General features: G+C 41.3%; 1 pseudogene; it reads right to left on the bottom strand.

The window, feature by feature from the left end:
* The window catches only part of LOC111955679 (anoctamin-4-like), a 44,669-nt pseudogene extending 27,731 nt beyond the window's left edge, over window positions 1-16,938 (bottom strand).
* Window positions 16,939-17,161: the final 223 nt, after the last annotated feature.

Genomic DNA, 17,161 nt, shown 5'->3' with positions numbered 1-17,161 from the left:
ATCAGAAACTTCTAATTGATAATGAGAAGTACATTACATTCAGGTGTGCTGCATCACATCACCAGCTAATTACAGGACAAATAGAGTGGCTCATGTGAAAAGTCTAAACAGGATCCATGGGATTTCCCAACTCTAACGACACCCCATTGAAGTTGAAATTTAAAACGTTTAATGGTTAGAGTAAGGGCAGGGAAGTTCCAAGGATCCCAGATAGCACCAACAGTGGCTCATGGCCTCTGCACATGAACAGGTAAGCATTGAGTCTCCCACATGGAGGGAAAAATAGGCTCTATTCCTCCAGGAATGGGGGTCATTACCAAGATTCAATGAAGTTAGCAGACAGCAAAACAAAGTATGAAGTTACATTCAGTGGATGTAATGAAATTACACGCAGGAAATGTAACATGGGACTAAAGTGATTCTTAGGTGACTTTATTTGCTAATCTGTGAGTAAAGCTGCACCATTTAGCTAACATGATTTAGCTACAGTGGCGACAAACATGGTATCTTTTTTGTTTTCTTGAGTGAGGCAGCTCCAAAATGGAGGTGTTTCAGCCTAGCTCAGTGCTTTCTGTGGTGGTGGGGCGAGCCAGCAGAAAATAGGAGCATTGCGCCGTGATTGGCTCAGTGTTCTGTCACTCATGGGGACANGTGATTGGCTCAGTGTTCTGTCACTCATGGGGACACTATGTCATCGCCAAGTTTAAGTCCTTAGTAAGAGTAGACATCCAAAAATTCAGTCCTTTGGGTCCTGCCATAGAGCTTCATTTCAAGTCTCAAGATCATTGGCCACATATAAAATTACGTCAAATCACGTTATATGTACAGTAGCTTTGATTGGACTGATCATGTCAACATCTTACTTTCAAAGTCTTAGCTAGCAAGTCATCATCATGAATTAAGTCAACAATCTACTGGCAAATCATTTTTAATCCTTGTCATATGAAGAGAAATAATGAATAGAAATTATAGATAAAACGTATCGGTGCTCATCGGCCATTAGACATAAAGATTACACAACAATTTGGAAATCACAAATTCAACAATGAGTGGTTTGTAAGAAATCAGTGGCTGACTGCAACATTGCAAAGCAACCGCTAGCCTGCTATTCTATGTGTGTTTTTCCCCCAGTGTACCCACCATAAATCCAAAGAATGCCAGACTTTGATGACAAAGTTTGATGACAAATGTGTTGTATGCTGCTGCATAAATTATGTAATATGCCAGAGAGATATGTATACTGTAGCTAAGAAAGTAATACTAAGTGTATGTTGTGTAGTAAGCTGTTAGTAGCCCATGTGCATCACCTTAATATTTTGGTTAATTTTCACCAACGTGGTATTGTAAACACATCGTTTGTGGCAGGTGTGTGGTTATTTGCAAATTCTTGTTTGTACAGTGCTACTGATAGTAGTGGCGGCGCTTGGCTTGCACGTGCAAATTCAGCACACACAACATTATATAATAGAATTGTGTTATTTGACTTGTCAAATTAAAAGCTTATTTAATGCGTCAAATAGTGTTATATGACATGTACAGTGGGGAGAACAAGTATTTGATACACTGCCGATTTTGCAGGTTTTCCTACTTACAAAGCATGTAGAGGTCTGTAATTTTTATCCATAGGTACACTTCAACTGTGAGAGACGGAATCTAAAACAAAAATCCAGAAAATCACATTGTATGATTTTTAAATAATTAATTTGCATTTTATTGCATGACATAAGTATTGATCACCTACCAACCAGTAAGAATTCCGGCTCTCACAGACCTGTTAGTTTTTCTTTAAGAAGCCCTCCTGTTCTCCACTCATTACCTGTATTAACTGCACCTGTTTGAACTCGTTACCTGTATAAAAACACCTGTCCACACACTCAATCAAACAGACTCCAACCTCTCCACAATGGCCAAGACCAGAGAGCTGTGTAAGGACATCAGGATAAAATTGTAGACTGCACAAGGCTGGGATGGGTACAGGACAATAGGCAAGCAGCTTGGTGAGAAGAAACAACTGTTGGCGCATTATAGAAAATGGAAGAAGTTCAAGATGACGGTCAATCACCCTCGGTCTGGGTCCATGGAAGATTTCACCTCCTGGGCATCAATGATCATGAGGAAGGTGAGGATCAGCCCAGAACTACACGGCAGACTGGTCAATGACCTGAAGAGAGCTGGGACCACAGTCTCAAAGAAAACCATTAGTAACACACTACGCCGTCATGGATTAAAATCCTGCAGCGCACGCAAGTCCCCTGCTTAAGCCAGTGCATGTCCAGGCCTGTCTGAAGTTTGCCAATGACCATCTGGATGATCCAGAGGAGGAATGGGAAAGTCATTTGGTCTGATGAGACAAAAATAGAGCTTTTTGGTCTAACTCCACTCGCCGTGTTTGGAGGAAGAAGAAGTATGAGTACAACCCAAGAACACCATCCCAACCGTGAAGCATGGAGGTGGAAACTCATTCTTTTGGGGATGCTTTTCTGCAAAGGGGACAGGACGACTGCACCGTATTGAGGGGAGGATGGATGGGGCCATGTATCGCGAGATCTTGGCCAACAACCTCCTTCCTCAGTAAGAGCATTGAAGATGGGTCGTGGCTGGGTCTTCCAGCATGACAACGACACAAAGCACACAGCCATGGCAACTAAGGAGTTGCTCCGTAAGAAGCATCTCAAGGTCTGGAGTGCCTAGCCAGTCTCCAGACCTGAACCCAATAGAAAATCTTTGGAGGAGCTGAAACTCCGTATTGCCCAGCGACAGCCCCGAAACCTGAAGGATCTGGAGAAGATCTGTAGGAGGAGTGGCCAAAACCTGCTGCAGTGTGTGCAAACCTAGTCAAGAACTACAGGAAACGTATGATCTCTGTAATTGCAAACAAAGGTTTCTGTACCAAATATTAAGTTCTGCTTTTCTGATGTATGAAATACTTATGTCATGCAATAAAATGCAAATTAATTACTTAAAAATCATACAATGTGATTTTCTGGATTTTTGTTTTAGATTCCGTCTCTCATAGTTGAAGTGTACCTATGATAAAAATTACAGACCTCTACATGCTTTGTAAGTAGGAAAACCTGCAAAATCGGCAGTGTATCAAATACTTGTTCTCCCCACTGTATATTTTTGACAGGCAAAGACCCAAACGGCGTTCAATGTGCCTCACCCTAATAATTTGGTCTATTTTCACCTCTTAATTTTGTCTACTGTTCTAACTTGGTGGTGCACATGTAGCCTATAACCTGTTTAATAGAAATGTAATAATTGAATATTGTAAGAGCTTTCATTGTCTGTTTATGTGCCCCCTTTATTTTTCCTATGGTTCTGACTTGTTGTACAGAGAGTACACTAAGAACGGCCCATGTTCTGAATTCTGTCGCTGTACATTTCAAAAGTCCTGAACAAATAGTTATATTGACTACGTCCGTAGTCGCTCGCTCATTAATCGAAATTACAGATTGCCTCTTATCCGCTTGTCGTCCTCTTATGCCATAGTTTGTACATCTCAATTGTCAGTAGAAACAACATTTGTTTAAGCAAGTCAGCCATATCAGCTATGTTTTTTTTAAAGGCAGTAAATGAGGCTGAATTTACTTTCTTCTCTGGCAGACAAGGCTCCGCTGAAAGCCAAGTGTAGCAGTGGTAAGGTGTTGGGACTGCTGTTGGGACAGCTTTATGTATGACAGCTTTATTGGGGCGGCAGGTAGTCTAGTGGTTAGAGCGTTGGGCCAGTAACCGAAAGGTTGCTAGTTAGAATTGCCGAGCTGACAAGGTAAAAATCTGTCATTCTGCTCCTGAACAAGGCAGTTAACCTACTGTTCCTAGGCCATCATTGTAAATAAGAATTTGTTCTTAACTGACTTGCCTAGTCAAATAAAGGTTAAATACAAAATAAAATGTAGGCCCTAACAGTTTGTGGTCACTGTTATAGTGCAATAAACATGTGGCTTTGCTGGCATGCATCCCACATTTTGTTTTGTGTGCCCCACCAAGATTTACATGCTAAAATCACCACTGTTTAGCTAACATTATTTAGCCTGGCTCACAATTCACAGCAAATCAAATCAAATTTTATTGGTCAATTACACATATTTAGCAGATGTTATTGTGGGTGTAGCGAAATGCTTGTGTTCCTAGCTCCAACTGTGCAGTAATATCTAAACAATTCACAACAATAGTGTTTCCTACAAAATAATCATTCTGTCAAGAGTCAAATTGTTTTTCCCTCATTCCGATAAATGTTACCTCTTACATGATGAAAAAGAGATTGGTTAGTATTGATCCAGAATATTTATTTCATGTTATTTATGACCACACAAATCTAGTGAGCTGAGCTCATAGAGGTCCTATAATTCATGTGATTCTGTATGTAATTCTATGGCTTAAACAGTCGGCACTCATTAGATCTGTATCATTATAAGACTCTCTGTTATACCTGAATTTGAGTGATTCCATACGAAACCAGGACAAAATTTCATAAATATGCCAACTTTTAATTATTTCTCAATTATACTTTTAGATAATTATGTCAACAATACCTCCCCCAAAGAAAAATGATATGAATAAAATAGTGAAAATCCCCAAAAACCATGGTATTTCTTTGTCCTGGTTTCATATGAAATCTCCACTCATTTGTAACATAAGCTACTGGTGAGTTCACCTCAGCCTTGGCAGCAGAGGAAAACAGACAGAGCACCGAGATATTTTGGGATGGACGCCCATTTTTGGATCTGAATGTCTGGAAATAGTGAACTCGTCAAAAACTAGACCACCCACACAATATATTTATCATGGAATCTACAAACAATCTAAAACTGTTGAACAGGACAGACAACAGCAAATGTTGCATGATACCCAGTCAGACACACCGATTAACCAACAATCTAGGCTACATGAGAATACTTAAAAATCAGAAGTAGGGTTCAAATAAATAGTCAAAGCTAGTTTCGGTTGGTTTTCAAATAGCTTTTTAGCGGACTTCTCCACACATCGAGGAAACAAGCCCAAGGCTTCCAGGCTCCCACTGATGCAACGATGGTGAGTTACATTGCATTACATTCTTGGGTACAATAAAACTTTTGTTGAATATTAAGATGTTTTGCAACAAAGTCCATGAACTGCTAGTTATGCTGCGAAAATGACTTGAATTGAATGAAAAATGCTACAGTATAACAGTATTGCTAGTTGATTTGTAACCCTGAATCATAAACCACTGATGATTGTCAGTAGAGAAATCTTTCTTGCGAAAAATTATTCCCCAATGAAATCGCTAGCGCCTCCTCAGTTCATATGACATAACCTTGCCTTAGCATGACAGCTCACAGTAGGCTAGCTGGTTGGGTAAGTGAGCGGAAAATAAAAAGGGAGGGTTGCCATGGGGACCAGGTATCAGGAAGACAGAGGAGGGTTCTGTACCACTACACCAGCACAGTCAGGGGACAACAGACCTCCAGGCTTCGTTAGGCCCCGGGGCAACACAATGGCCGTTTCACGCCTGCCAGATGGGAAACAGAGCTCAGACACACGGCGTCTCCACTGAGCCCTGACCCACTTCTCCTTCCCTGAACCATGCATAATGGAGGAGTGCTACACTTTGGACACACAGCTCATTTACAACCCCCGGAGTGAAACCGTGTGGGAGGGAGGGCGATACGGGAGCCAAGGAGAGATGGGAGAAAGAGGGAGAGAGTGTGTGTGTATGCGTGTGTGAAGGTCAAATGCCTGTACGGTTCAGGAACACAACAGTGTGAAAAGAGAACAGAGATGATAGACAGTAAAAGAAGAGTACATGTGGGTCATAGCATATGAGTGAGGGACAGAGAAAGAAAGAGATCGAAACAGAGAGGGGGGGGAGCGAGCGAGAGCGACAGAGAGAGAGATCACTGCAGCAAAACCACTACAGAGGGGAAAAAAAACACTGCTGTGGGTCAAGTTGCCTGCAGCACTCACCATGCAAGGTAGAGAGGGAGAGAGCTTCAACCCCTCAGAGGGCAACAGGAGGAGGGGACGACACAACCCAGGGGCCGACCCAGCGGAGGCTCTGCAAGCGTTACAGTAGCTACAACTAGCTAAACTTGGCTCCCGCACTAAAGACCCCGCAGGGGGAAAAGGAAAAGGACCTTCTGCAGAGGCAATTAGCTGCATTCCCCATGTTACTTCCACTCCCGAGCACCGCAGCGCTCTGCTCTAGCTCCTGAGCTCCCTCACACACACACACACCACTCTGCTCATCCCCAAAACATCCCTCAGATTATATAAACCTCTGTCCAGCCGGCACGAGGCAAAGCTCAGGAAGAAACAGATGCAGACCAGCTTAGATCCTCTCTCAGGGAAAAATACAAGCAGAATGTCTATGCAGAGAGAGGGAGAGAGCGAGAGCAAGAGAGCTGCAAGACAATCAGTATTCTTAATCAGTTATCCCCGTCAGCCAATCCGTGGGATAGAAGCTTTGAGGGTAGCCAATCGGAGCAGGGCTGCCTCTATCAGTGTGGTTGTTGACCAAAGGAATGACAGTTTCTGCTGCTCTGGGTGTCAATGTGTTTTTTAAAGCCAGCACCTCACACACATGTACATAAACACATTGATGCACACACACAATTGTTGTGTACAGTGTGTATATTTTAAAAGGAGGAATCCCTTAGAAAACTCTACCATTAGTTACCCTACTTGCATGCAATACTCAGAGTGAGTGAAACGCTACTGCAAATTAAACAAACCCTACATATACTATAATAGCTGGCTGCTTTCCAAAAGTGTGTTTTCAAGTCTGTTGTACGCTTTACCATGTTAGTAACACCATTTTAACAATTTGTTTTCAGGCAGGATCCAACTGGAACAGTCTGCTAACCAGTGGTGTAAAGTACTTAACTTCTTTGGAGATCGGTGTCCCTTCCACGGGACGGTTGAGGCTAATGCGATTAGCATGAGGTTGTAAGTAACAAGAACATTTCCCAGGACATAGACATATCTGATATTAGCAGAAAGCTTAGATTGTTGTTAGTCTAACAGCACTGTCCAATTTACAGTAGCTATTACAATGAAAGAATACCATGCTATTGTTTGAGTGCACAATTTTGAACATGAAAAGTTATTAATAAACAAATTAGGCACATTTGGGCATTCTTGATACAACATTTTGAACAGATATTAAATGGTTTATTGGATCGGTCTAAACCTTTGCACATACACTGCTGCCATCTAGTGGCCAAAATCTAAATTACACCTGGGCTGGAATAATACATTATGGCCTTTTTCTTGCATTTCAAAGATGATGGTACAAAAAAATACAAAATAATGTTTTTTCTTTTCTTTGTATTATCTTTTACCAGATGTATTGTTATATTCTCCTACATTCCTTTAACATTTTCACAAACTTCAGTGTTTCCTTTCAAATGGTACCAAGAATATGCATATCCTTGCTTCAGGGCCTGAGCTACAGGCAGTTAGATTTGGGTATGTCATTTTAGGCAAAATTAAATTTAAAAAAAGGGGCAGATCCCAGAACTTTAAAGTATTTTTAATTAAGACTTTTTGGGGGTATCTGTACTCTACTATATTTTTGTTGTTGTCAACTTTTACTTCACTTTCCTAAAGAAAATAAATGTACTTTTTATTCCATACATTTTCCCTGACACCCAAAAGTACTTGTTACATTTTGAATGCTTAGCAGGACAGGAAAATGGTCAAATTCACACACTTATCAAGAGAACACGTGGTCATCCCTACTGCCTCTGATCTGGCAGACTCAATAAACACAAAATGCATAATTTGTAAATAATGTCTGAGTGTTGGAGTGTGCCCCTGGCTATCCATACATTTTTAAAACAATAAAATGGTGCATCTGGTTTGCTTAATATTGTCACGCCCTGACCTTAGTTCCTTTTTTATGTCTCTATTTTGGTTTGGTCGGGGCGTGAGTTGGGGTGGGCATTCTATGTTTTGTGTTCTATGTTTTCTATTTCTGTGTGTTTGGCCGGGTGTGGTTCTCAATCAGAGGCAGCTGTCTATCGTTGTCTCTGATTGAGAACCATACTTAGGTAGCCTTTTCCCACCTGTGTTTTGTGGGTAGTTGTTTTCTGTCTCTGTGTCTGTACCAGACAGGACTGTTTCGTTTGTTCTGCTTTTGTTATTTTTTGTTCTAGTGTTCAGTGTTATTAAAAATCATGAACACGTACCACGCTGCACGTTGGTCCTCTCCTTCTTCCTCAGACAAACACCGTTACAAATAAGGAATTTGAAGAGATTTATACTTTTACTTTTGATACTTAAGCATATTTTAGCAATTACATTTCCTTGTGATACTTAAGTATATTTAGAACCAAATACTTGGACTTTTACTCAAGTAGTATTTTACTGGGTGACTAACTTTTACTTGAGTAACTTCCTATTAAGGTATCTATACTTTTACTTAAGTATCACAATTGGGTACTTTTTCCACCACTGGTACTAACCACAAATAGACTGTGTGTGTATGCTTATGTAACAACCATATTTGTTTCAAGCACAGCATTTTTTCGAGCATGGTTAGGTTTTGTGATGTACAGTATGGTATTTCAAATATTAGATTCACAGTCAACCAATAAGGTGGAAAGCATCCACATATTATTTCAAAAAGGTCAGCGGTGGGTTGTTCCACCTCAAAAAGCACAAGAAAGAGGATTTACACCCATTATCTCAGATTGTTATGAAATTCTTTCTGTTAGAAACATAAGATTAGCACTCCTGCTACATTATTTTGTTGAGATATTAAGCTAATTTATTGAGTATTATGTGAATCCTATAAATTAAAAATTGGCAATTTGCATGCAATCAATTAGCTTGATTTCTCAGAAATCAAATTATATTTCAACAAATTATATTTCAACAAAATAATGCTGCAGGACATCTTATCTGTTTCTAACTACAGAAATAATTTCAGAACAATCTGAGATAGTGAGTGTCATGACTTGCTGAAATGACATGGAACGATCCAGGTGTGTTCATACTATAATGTGATTCCAGGATACTCTCTTCTGTGCAACTCAGAACCAACAGACTGACTCGATATAACTCATCAGAGGGCCGAATGAATTTATTTCAAATGACTAACTCAGTAAAATCGTTAAAATTGTTGCGTTTATATTTTTGGTCAGTATACATCTACTGATGGCTCGCACTACTGCCATCTACTCCGATTACGGTCAACGCCAAAGGTTCTGAGCTTAGGCAGGATAAGCCGTTTCTAGACCGGATTTTTAGTGACCAAACCACAGAGCTGAGATTAGAATGACGTCAGGGTTCAAAGTTGAAAGGTGAAACCTTACTTGTGCTGCTTTCGCTGATGGTCTCCTGGCTGGCGCTGCAGTGGGATGATATAGGGTTGATTGACAGGGAGGCAGGACAGGACACTGGCTCTTGGTACTCAGGGAGTTGCGGGGCTGCGGCAGCGGAGGCCTCGGAGCGAACCCCATCAGGACTGTCACACAGGGGGTGACCTCTGGAAGGGAATGGACTGTTCCAATGAGAGATACCAATGGCCACTTGGCCCCCGAGATCAAACCCTGTAAGGAATATTAATATCTCAGACTGAAAGAGTTTCTCAAAACAGACTCCCTTCCTATAACACATAACCCTGGAAAGCATGTGAATGTGAACACTTGTCCTTGCAACTTGCATACTTAGTCTATTTCTCTTACAGCAATGTCAGGGTTCTTTGAAAAMCCTTGATATTGAATAGATCCCAGAAAGMCAGACATTGCAGAAAAATCCCATTSCTTGAAAAGGGAAATGAGTGATATTATTCAAATAATTTCCTGTTTCATAATGAAACTAAGGTTGTTGCTCTCTGGAGGATTGAGTTTCCACTTACGATTACATTTCCCTTATCTCAGAAATTCAGGGTCCACTTCCCTAGTTGAACCAATTTAGCAAAATGCAGACATATTTCGCTCTCCCAGTTCAAAAGGAGAAATGGGGGGGGGGGGGGGGGTGGGGGCTATGTCCATAACAATGCTGCTCTCTAGTGGTTGATGTTGCCAACTCCATGACTGTCCTTTCCCTTGTCTGATGAGTCCATCTTCGTTTCTCGTTTGTCAGTGGTCTACTTCCACATACATCTTGGGAAGTATCAGAACTAAGTATGAGGAGGCTACTTATGACAAAAAGTATGTTTTGACAGTTGCCAACTAAATCTATATTAAAAAGGTATGTTGTGAAACATTTCCACCTGCAAGCACCTTTGTGGAAGTCTGTAAATTCTGTAAAATTTGTAGAATTAAATAAGAAAAATATGGTAACATTGATAGCATGCTGCATAGTGTACATTTAACTTGAATTGATTTAACAGAGTTTACTTTATGCATTTGACTTTCCTTTTGAAGCATACCACATGAAGGTTGCCAACAAACCCAACAATCCTAAAGACATTGTATGAATGCAAATATCCAAAGAGCAAAGGATCCTTCTTTAGCTTTTCTGGAAACACAACCCCAGCACATTATAAGATACACTTCAAATGAGTGGATTTGGCTATTTCAGCCACAACCGTTGCTGACAATCTCCATAGACAAACATTGACAGTAGAATGGCCCATCTGAAGAGCTAGTAGCCTTCTTATTAATGCTGTGTAAAGCATCAGTAGACAGTAATGCATAATTCATTGCATTTTTTATTAGGCTATATATTACACTGAAGCAAGCACTAAAATGGAATTAAGAATGTAGGAAAAAAAATGTATCGCCTCTACGGGTGGCAACTATATTACTACTATTTATTCATTAACATAAATCTTTATTCCTATCATTGCAAATGTAGTGGATCCCTGGGAAATCTCAACCTCCATTGCAACTGTATGCCACTTGAAATGCTATAGCATACAAGGTAATCCACACCTGCGTGTGCTTCAGGGTGCCCTCTAAAACCATCCATGTAATGAGCTGTTTGAATGATACAGTGTGTTCTAAGCAACATCTCTGTCGCAGTCATCATAAAACAAAATTGCCCTGCCTAGCTCTCTGAGGAACGTGAGGCCCAGATCACCACCGCCAGCACTTCCTGCCTCTTAGAGGGACCAAGGTACACTACTATGCAGGTGCCTAGAATTGGGCTAGATTTGTATTATTTTGTATTTATTAAGGATCCCCATTAGGCACCAGCTACTCTTTCTGGGGTCCAGCAACATTAAATCAAATCAAATTTTATTGGTCACATACACATATTTAGCAGATGTTATTGTGGGTGTAGTGAAATGCTCGTGTTCCTAGCTCCAACAGTGCAGTAGTATCTAACAATTCACAACAATACACAAATCTAAAAGTAAAACAATGTGTTGCATTAAGGCAACATATTACATGACATTACATTTCATAACACTTTTCACAACACATTAAGTATGCTCCCTCAGGCAACTACTCTACTACCACATATCTACAATACAAAATCTGTGTGTACTTGTGTGTAGAGTGGGTGTATTATCATGTGTGCCTCTTCACAGTCTACAGCCTTATTCTAAAATGTATTAAATTAAATGTTTTCCTCATCAATCTACACATTGTAGCCCATAATGACAAAGCGAAAACTGGTTGACATTTTAGCAAATGTATTAAAAATTAAAACAGGGGTCTCCCGAGTGGAACAGCGGTCTAAGACAGTGCTGGAAGTGTCACTACAGATCTGGGTTTGATTACGGGCTGTGTTGCAGCCGGCCGCGACCGGCTGTCCCATGAGGCGGCGCACAATTGGTTAAGCGTTCAGCATGCGCGCTGACTTTGGTCGCCAGCTGTACAGTGTTTCCTCTGACACATTGGTGCGGCTGGCTTCCGGGTTAAGCGAGCAGTGTGTCAAGAAGCAGTGCGGCTTGGCGGGGTCGTGTTTCGGAGGACGCATGGCTCTTGACCTTCACTTCTCCCGAGTCCGTACGGGAGTTGCAGCGATGGGACAAAACTTTAACTATCAATTGGATATCACGAAATTGGGGAGAAAAAGTGGTAAAAAGTACAAACAATTAAAATATATACATATTACAAAAAGCTCTCGGCTGTGCTTCCCTTTGTAGTCTGTAATAGTTTGCGGGCCCTGCTACATCCGACGAGCGTCCGAGCCGGTGTAGTACAATTCGATCTTAGTCCTGTATTGATGCTTTGCCCGTTTGATGGTTCATCTGCGGGCATAGCCGGATTTCTTATGAGCTTCTGGGTTAGAGTCCCGCTCCTTGAAAGCGGCAGCTCTACACTTTAGCTCAGTGCGAATGTTAACTGTAATCCATGGCTTCTGGTTGGGGTATGTACATACAGTCACTGTGGGGAAGACGTCCTCGATGCACTCATGTGGTGTACTCCTCAATGTCATCGGAAGAATCCCGGAACATATTCCAGTCTGTGCTAGCAAAACAAAACACAGTGTCCTCCATCATTCTTAAATGGAAGAAGTTTGGAACCACCAAGACTCTTCCTAGAGCTGGCCGCCGGCCAAACTGAGCAATCAGGGAAGAAGGGCCTTGGTCTGGTAGGTGACCAAGAACCCGATGGTCACTCTGACAGAGCTTCAGAGTTCCTCAGTGGAGATGGGAGAAACTTCCAGAAGGACAACCATCTCTACAGCACTCTATCAATCAGGCCCTTATGGTAGAGTGTCCAGACGGAAGCCACTCCTCAGTAATAGGCACGTGACAGCTCGCTTGGAGTTTGGCAAAACACACCTAAAGGACTCTCAGACCATGAAAAACAAGATTCTCTGGTCTGATGAAACCAAGATTGAACTCTTTGGCCTCACTGCCAAGCGACACGTCTGGAGGAAACCTGGCACCATTCCGACGGTGAAGCATGGTGGTAGCAGCATCATGCTGTGGTAATGTTTTTCAGCGGCATGGACTGGGAGACTAGTCAGGATCGAGGGAAAGATGAACAGAGCAAAGTACAGAGAAATCCTTGATGAAAACCTGCTCCAGAGCGCTCAGGACCTCTGGGGTGAAGGTTCACCTTCCAACAGGACAACGACCCTAAGCACACAGTCAAGACAATGCAGGAGTGGCTTCGGGACAAGTCTCTGAATGTCCTTGAGTGGCCCAGCCACAACCCAGAATTGAACCCGATCTAACATCTCTGGAGAAACCTGAAAATAGCTGTGCAGCGACGCTCCTCCAACCTGACAGAACTTGAGAGGATCTGCAGAGAAGAATGGGAGAAACTCCCCAAATACAGTTGTGCCAAGCTTGTAGCATCATACCCAAGACTCAATGATGTTATCGCTGACAAACGTGCTTCAACAAAGTACTGAGTAAGGGGTCTGAATACTTATGTAAATGTGATACCATTTWAAAAAAAACATGTTTTAATAAAATGTCCCCCCAAAAATGTAAAAAACTGTTTATGCTTTGTCATTATGGGGTATTTTGTGTAAATTGATAGGGGGGAAAACTATTTAATCCATTTCAGAATAAGGCTGTAATTTAACAAAAATGTGGGAAAAAACAAGGGGTCTGAATACTTTCCGAATGCACTGTACCTGATGTGAAATAGAGTTCCATGTAGCCATGGCTCTACGTAGTACTGTGCTCCTCCCATAGTCTGTTCTTGACTTGGGGACTGTGAAGAGACCTCTGGTGGCATGTCTTTTGGGGTATGCATGGGTGTCTGAGCTGTGTGCTAGTAGTTTAAAACAGACACCTGTCAGCATGTCATGGATATTATTAATGCTCTCTGTGTACATTTAAGGGCCCTGTTCTGAGCCAATTGTAATTTTCCAAGGTCCCTCGTGGCAACTGACCACACGACTGAACAGTAGTCCAGGACGACCAAACTAGGGCCTGTAGGACCTGCCTTGTTGATAGTGTTGTTAAGGTAGAGCAGCGCTTTATTATGGACAGACTTCTCCCCATCTTAGCTACTGTTGTATCAACATGTTTTGACCATGACAGTTTACAATCCAGGGTTACTCCAAGCAGTTTAGTCACCTCAACTTGCTCAATTTCAACATTATTTATTTATGGCTTTACTCAAAGCCAGTGGCATATCATTAGCAAAGATTGAAAAGGGGCCTAGACAGCTGCCCTGGGGATTATGTTGGAGAGGAAGCCTCTGTGTTCTGTTAGACAGGTAACGCTTTATCAACAATATAGCAGTATAGCAATATAGTAAAGTCATAACACATACGTTTTTTCGGCAGCAGACTATGATCGATAATGTCAAACGCAGCACTGAAGTCTAACAAAACAGCTCCCACAATCTTTTTATTATCAATTTCTCTCAGCCAATCGTCAGTCATTTGTGCAAGTGCTTGTTGAACGTCTTTCCATAGAAGCGTGCTGAAAGTCTTGTCAATTTGTTTACAGTAAAATAGAATTGTATCTAGATTCATCATGGGTTGTGATCAGCTGGCCTGGTCAATAGGTGAATTCAAACAATGGTGAGTGCAGCAGTCAGTATGTTTGACCAGGCAAATATTCTGCATCAATAAATCAATTCAATACATTTGATTAGATGTAGCTCATCACTTTAGAACACCATTTGCTTGGAATCCAGGAATTGTCCATGGTTATAATACGCTTATTCATTTCCGATATTCAACAGCACTTACTAGAGTAAAGACTACAACAAACCAATAGGGTTGAATTAGGGGAGACTGATCGTCCATTAGCACTTTAGGGGACCCATAGTGATGCAGAGTACCCTATCCTGGCAAACAATGGGGAAAGATTTTAAATCACACTCATCTAGGGGGTATATCGACTCCTCTGAAGGCAGCTTATTGAGAAAGGCTATTGATGTCATTTTCTGAAGACTAGAGGTGGCTCAAGGTAAAGCATGTGGGCTACATTTAGAATGATCAATCTGTGAATGACTTGTGCCTGGTCAAAAACTCATCCATGCATCCATTAACATTATCTTTTTATGTAGGCTACTCTATATCAATTTCATTGTCAAGAACTCCACATACAGCACCTGAAGAATTGTTCATGTGCAGGTGTAAAAGATGCATGATATTGGATCTTGTCTACTTCTACCTGATAAAGGATAGACTCATTTTTTAAAAGTCTGATTTCTTGGCGTGGTCAGCATTTTCACACAGGGTCTATTTTCCAAAAATTTCTGAAAGTTTCAGTGTGACTTTTTCCCGCCAAACCAAATATGGCCTCCTGTTGCGGTCTCTTTTGGATATAGAGTAAGACATTCTGTAAAGTACAATTACCGATGGTGATCTGACTGACGCAGCTGTAAAAGGTTCCCGTTCCAGTGGAGACGTTGTAACTGCCACTGCTTGGTTCACGGTCTGGAAAGACAACATCATCATTGGTTGCCCTTGATCAGAGCCACTCCCACATCACACTCAACCTTCAAGAACATGTTAATTCACGCCAGATAACCTGGATTCATCCCATGCAAGGTCACACACAGTAGTCGATTTACTGCTTTGGAGTTTCTTGGAGGACATTTTTGTGTTTTAGAACAGAAGACAGAAACGCCCCCATTGGTTCGATTAGCTTTTATGGAGGAGCTAAATCTTGCCAGAGGCTGCTGAAACTTACTAAATAAATAACGTCTGTTTTTGGATGGACTTTTGTGTCTGGGATGGGGAAAGTGCTGCAATATAATCAATACTGTACTCAGAGATACATGTTTCCTTTAATTCAGGGGGATGTTTGTTGTTGCCACTCTGAAAATGGACTGAAAACATTTGCGCCTAACTATCCAATGTGTATTTAAAGTAAAGGCACACTAAATAGGTCCTAAATTGCAATACTGTTTCCACGTCCACTACAAGACCTATGTCGAGTCAGACTACTCAAAATATGCAATGGTCATTCATTAGCCAAAAAGACATGAACATTTTGGAAACGTTACTAATTATATTAAGGGGAAAGGGTGCCAACATTTACAAACAATTACGTAGGCCTACTTCAGATAACATGATGCAAAAGGTTTAAAAAGACTCACATCTTGTATTTCCACACTTGGTGTCATATTGGAATACTGGTGTGCATGCATGTCAATGACTCTCCATAATGGGTGAATGTGAGCAATTTTGCTGGTTACGATTATGAGGGTCATCCAGTCAAATAAAACATTTACCCTGAAACCTATGGCTGATGAGCTGAGAAATAACCAATTAAATCTGGGTCATCAAGGGAAATTAAAATGTTAATGTTTAATAACTCTGAGTTGGCCTATAGAAAAACAATCACATTTAGGCTTCATCAGGACTATACATGATTTATATTAAGCATCTATGTACTTGCTTATGGCTGCCCTTAAATGTTTAATTTAAAGTTAGTGTGGGATGTTAGTGTAAATTGTAGCGCACTGTACATTTTGCTACATTGTATCACCACCCCATGCACCAACACTTATCTACAGAATCAGATATAAGCGCTCTGTGTAAAGGGGTTATTCGTTTGTTTTCATTAATCTCGTGTCGCCTACTTTGAAAACCTTAAGGAAAAAATATACAATGCTTTCTTTGGACTTTACCTGCTGTGGAACAGGAGGATAGCCGCGTGTCTGTCGCCAGTGCTGGGCTTCCAGGACACACCCGTCCCGTTTCATCCTGAGATTGCAGACAAACAAGATTTTCATTGACGTCTCCAGTTTTACATCCCCGTTGCTGCTCGGTCCCTCCGCTGCATATCCCTGGTTGAATCCTCATACCCTTGTTGAGCTGACGAACCAACCGAACATCAGTCCCAGAACAGTCATGATCCACGAGCATCATCACCAGCAAGTTCAATTCCTGGGATATGTTAGCCAGCCTACATGTCTCGAGCACACGTGTAGCTAATATTTTAATGACTATAAATAAATACAGAACGTAGCCTACAACTACTCAGGATGTATAACGTTTTTTTATGGATAATTTGGTTTGCCATTCTGTTATCGTCCACCCTGACTTCGTCCTTCCAAATAGCTTGGAGAATAAGGTCGATGGATTTAGCATTGGGCGAAGAGTTTGGGACAGGCGTGGTTTTCATGCACGTCGACCAGGTGGCACCCTGCCACACTCCTGACTGTTCATAGGCTGCAGATTAATAGATGGACGTGTTCCTACAGCTAGAGACTTACAAAATACGCATCTTTATAAATTAACCATGAGTGTAGCATATTGCTGTAGCCTAAGACCATTAAATATATTTGAACCTTAGAGGCATTTTCTGATTTAAGCACACAACCTTTTATTGAAAAGTACTTACATTTGA

The sequence above is a fragment of the Salvelinus sp. IW2-2015 genome, linkage group LG3 (genome assembly GCF_002910315.2).
Source record: "Salvelinus sp. IW2-2015 linkage group LG3, ASM291031v2, whole genome shotgun sequence".
NCBI lineage: Eukaryota > Metazoa > Chordata > Actinopteri > Salmoniformes > Salmonidae > Salvelinus > Salvelinus sp. IW2-2015.
The sequence above is the reverse complement of the archived record's forward strand: the minus strand, read 5'-3'. Positions and strand labels throughout refer to the sequence as shown.